Source organism: Bacillus rossius, chromosome 2, assembly GCF_032445375.1.
Source record: "Bacillus rossius redtenbacheri isolate Brsri chromosome 2, Brsri_v3, whole genome shotgun sequence".
Classification (NCBI taxonomy): domain Eukaryota; kingdom Metazoa; phylum Arthropoda; class Insecta; order Phasmatodea; family Bacillidae; genus Bacillus; species Bacillus rossius.
In genome coordinates, this window is record NC_086331.1 from 12090886 (window position 1) to 12095954 (window position 5069).

The following is a 5069-nucleotide window of genomic DNA, read 5'->3' on the forward strand; positions in this document are numbered from 1 at the left end:
ATGAACCCGCGAATTTTTCAGGTCTCTACATGTAAGTGCGATGGTAAAAGATCCGAAATATTCCGCCACAATTGCGTCAAACTGACATTGTTTGCAGGCGTACATTTTGGTGTTGTAGATATTCTAATTCCATACGTTGCTAGTGTTATGTACCTACACAGCGCAAGAACTCTGTGGACACTTGTCTGTCCCACTTCGTTGCGACTGTTTGAAGATCTCGTCTTCTATGGGGTGCTATCACAACTTAGAAACACACAGCTTAGAAACACATAACTTAGAAACACACACGATAGAATCTTCTAAGTTATGCCTGTTCTAAGTAGTGTGTTTCTAAGTTGTGATAGTTCTAAGTTATGAATTTCTACGTTACAACGTTTCTAATTTGTGTGGTTCTGCGTTGCGTGTTTCTAAGTTACGTGTTTCTAAGTTATGACTGTTCTAAGTTGTGTGTTTCTAAGTTGTGATAGTTCTAAGTTATGACTTTCAGCGTTACGACGTTTCTAAGTTGTGTGGTTCTGCGTTGCGTGTTTCTAAGTTACGTGATTCTAAGTTATGACTGTTCTAAGTTGTGTTTTTCTAAGTTATGTGTGGTTCCCGTTTTCTATAACAGCGCGTTAACTACTTCGGCTGTGAACAAACCAGTCTCTTCAAGCACAATGTCGCTAAGACCTAGACCACCTAAACAACCCGGGAATAAAAAAATTTTATTCTTGCGACGGATTGTTTAGGACTTCCGTATGAACCAACGATTAATTTTTTGTAGTTCGAGCCCGTAGACATTTTAGTTTAGGAGGGAAAAAAATAGCCAGATGTAAAACACAAATGTTTACAACGTTTATTCGCACGGTAAATTTAATCTCTCCGACGCAAATTCAGTCAAACGATTACGGCGTTTCGTAATGTAATCTTCACAGTTCCAATGTGTTGTGTGTGGGATCCCGTGTTGGAACACCATCCCCAGTGGGCACAGTTGCAGAAGTGCCTACATCACCACAGACTAGAGACCGGAAAAATTCGCGGATTCGTTTCACGATATGCTAGAATCAAAACAACTGTACATTTATATTGCTTCTGTGATTGGCTTACAGTTTAGCCGAAGGACTTTTAGCCAATGGGAAACCTTCAACCAAAAAAGTACCGAATCGCAAGCGTCCCAGTTGACGGGTGTCACCTAGTCAATAGCCAATGAGCAAAAGGCATTTGCCTGAGTGTGTAGAAGGTTGTGGAGTCTATCCTAGAGGTTATCGAAAGCGCGAATTTTTCCAGTCTCTACCACAGACAGGTCCCTGGCTCCGTCCCAGTCGTGAACAACACTACTGGACACGCGCACTCATAACTAGAGACCGGCAAAATTCGCGGATTAATTCGGTGATGGGCTAGAATTCAAACACATAGCCTATACCTCTTAGATAATTTTCCTATTGGCTTGTTCATCTGGGTGAATGTCAACCAGTTATAAACCCTCAACAAAAGAAGGATCGAATCACAGACAAACCAGCTGAGACGACTTACAAGTCGGCAGCCAATGAACTTGCGCTATTTGCCGAAGTGTACAGGGGTATGTGCAGTTTATCCTGAAGGCCATCGAAACCGAAAATATTGCAGGTCTCTACTCATTAGTAGAGCCACGGCATTATCGCGCATTCATTTAGTCGCCAGCTAGAATGCAAACATCCACACTGTCGCACTGTGTTCATGATTGGCCCGCAGTTATCTGGACACGCCCCTCTACGACCGTGAGCCAACGATGTCCAGCTAGGAGAGAAGTAAGCGAATCAGGTAGTGCCAAATAACAAGGATAAAAATGTTCTCGCTAAGAAATCAACCAATTGGAAAGTAAACATGGGTCGAGCACACCTATATATTATATCGGGAGGCCAGAGGTATCCGCGAAATTTCCGGGACTCTACTCATAAGCTATGTCCACACTTATGCGCTTTCATCTTCCTCTTTCCTTTCAACTTGCAATTCCTCTTTATTTTCAAATTTCCTCCAACTGCATGCGTCTAACGCATTCCTCTGACGCAAGCTATACCTGTCCAAATTGGTGCGTCAGTTTCGTTCAACACTCAGGATGGATGTTGCGGACGCAATTTAACTTCTGATACGTGCAGCTTATTTATAGAGACCGGAAAAATTCGCGAATTCATTTCGCGATAGGCTAAAATACAAATAGTTATACCTCAGTGCCGCCTCTGCTATTGGTTCACAACTCACCTGGATGACTCTGGGCCAATTAGAAACACCTCACCAAAGCTTTCTCGAATCACAGGCTGCTACTTTGGGACGTCTCACAAGACAGCAGTCAATGAGTGGGTGACATTTGACCGTGTTTATGTAGAACTATGAAGTTCATCCTAGAGGTCATTGAACCCGCGAATTTTTCCGGTCCCTACTTTGTACCTGTACTTTAGTTAAATACTAATTTTTATTTAATTATATTTTAATTTATTCATGTAACAATGTTATAATTTATTCGTTTTTTGTTTATGCATAATATTTAATTTTCATAAATTGCTCATTTCAACTTTCATCATTATATAACTAATGTAAAGTTTCTTAGGTTATATTTTATATATGTATTTATTTCTCAGTTATTATACATTAACAAATGTTTACAATCGTCAAAATACCGTATGTAATTTTAAGTGACTAGATGCACTCACATACAAGCTTGCTTTCGTGAGTGCTAAATTTCCTGGTTAATTAAGTGAATATTGTTAACAAAGTGTAAAAAAATGGGAAATAAAAAATATATGAAAAAAAACATTAACAAAACAATGAACATAATTTACTAAAAAAAACAAATCTCAGCAGTAGGCTAGTGTGTGGGGCTAAGTTAAAAATATCTAACCACAGATCCTTTCTTCTTCACTTCGGAACATTGGCGTAACCAAGGAGGGGGGTGGAAGCATAGAGGCATGCACTACCCTCCCATTAACACTGATTTTTTAAAAATTTTCTCCTAATACCATATCATAGTTTAACAAACTTACGAAAGTATTATTTTACTGCGGTGCTATGAATAGCAAGACGTTTTATAAGCACAAATAAAATGTACTAAATATTTCAATTCTAAACGTACTAAAATTGCAATAGAAAAACTTGTTCGTCCCTCCCCTGACCGGCCTTGATACGACAGAAGGGAGGGGATGGTTTCCCCACGCGTGAATACGTCCCTGCAGGCACTACTATCACAGTCTCGTCACTGGCAATATCTAGAGACCCGTGAAATTCGCGGGTTCAATGACCTCCAGGATAGACTCCAATATTCTCCACACACTCGGGCAAATGCCAACTGTTCATTGGCTGTTGACTTGTGAGTCGTCTCGACTGGGTGGCCTGTGATTCGACACTTCTATGAGTGAGGGTCTCTAATTGGCCCTCAGTCCTCCAGATTAACAGAGAACCAATGACAGAAACAGCACTAAGGTATAATTATTTGAATTTTAGCATAACACGAAATGAATCCGCGAAATTCACGGGTCTCTAATAATTTTGTTATTGGCTTGTTGTTCATCTGGACGAATCTCAACCAGTTATAAACCCTCAACCAAAGAAGGATCGAATAACAGACAAACCAGCTGAGACGACTTACAAGTCGGCAGCCAATGAACTTGCGTTATTTGCCCGAGTGTACAGGGGTATGTGCAGTCTATCCTGAAGGTCATAGAAACTGCGAATTTTGCAGGTCTCTAGCCATGACTCTTCGAAAAAGCTACAGTGTTTAGTGAAATACCTTGTCATGAAATGAAATCGCGAAATACAGGTGTCCCTAGTTATGACTTATGAGCCAGCATTTTCACTGTCGGTTCTGTTTCTTGTTCGTCGCTCGCGTAAGCTATAGGTATCCTGCGAGAGGGGAGTAAATGCTACACTGTGAACAATTTTCACTTAAATTTACTATGAAAGCAGGTTACAAATTATCCAGGGATTTTCATAAATTAAGCATCATCTTCGTAAATTGACGAGTACAAAGTTCACTTATTTCGAATATGAACCCACTATAATAATCTTGGTATAGGCTACCTACTCGCTAATACTCATACGTCATACGAAAACATGCCTGTTACTACTACTTGTGCGTTTACCCATGTTATACCGAAAAACAGAATTCGTAAGGTGAAATACGGTGTAGTTTCTACAAAGATCGAGCTAACTGAAGCTAAGCGTTTCTTGTTTATTTAAGGTGAATTATTTGTTGAAAAGTCCTAAAATTGTCTGTGTTTTTAACAGTGCACATATCTTCACGTCCCGTGGTATTAACGGCTACACTACAGTTTGTGTAAATATTCACATTCAGTGTTAGGTATTTTTACAATTTTTTTTGTCCTTTAATTTGGAAAAAACACAAACATTTGGTGTAATATTACACACATGTTACCAATAACTCAATTTGACCAACTTTCAGGCTGTAAAAAGCAAGCTAGTTGTTTGAATTTTAACCAAAAGAAGGTTTATATGCTAAAAAAAAGTTGTACATAAGTGAAAAATGCACTGTCACAGGGTAAATGAACCATTACAGCTGTGAGGTCTCAATAAAAGTATGCAAAACTTCAGCAAATCAACATCACGAGAACTGGTGGGACATGGTGTGACGTGTTGGGGCACGTTGGGACATGGTGCGACGTGGTGGGACATGGTGTGACATGGTGCGACGTGGTGGGACACGGTGGGACATGGTGGTACATGGTGCGACATGGTGGGGCACGTTGGGACACGGTGGGACATGGTGCGACGTGGTGGGACACGGTGGGACATGGTGGGACATGATGTGACATGGTGGGGCACGTTGGGACATGGTGGGACATGGTGCGACGTGGTGGGACACGTTGGGACATGGTGGGACACGGTGGGACATGGTGTGACATGGTGCGACGTGGTGGGACACGGTGGGACATGGTGGGACATGATGTGACATGGTGGGGCACGTTGGGACATGGTGGAACATGGTGCGATGTGGTGGGACACGGTGGGACATGGCGTGACGTGGTGGGGCACGTTGGGACATGGTGCGACGTGGTGGGACATGGTGTGACATGGTGCGACGTGATGGAACACGGTGGGAC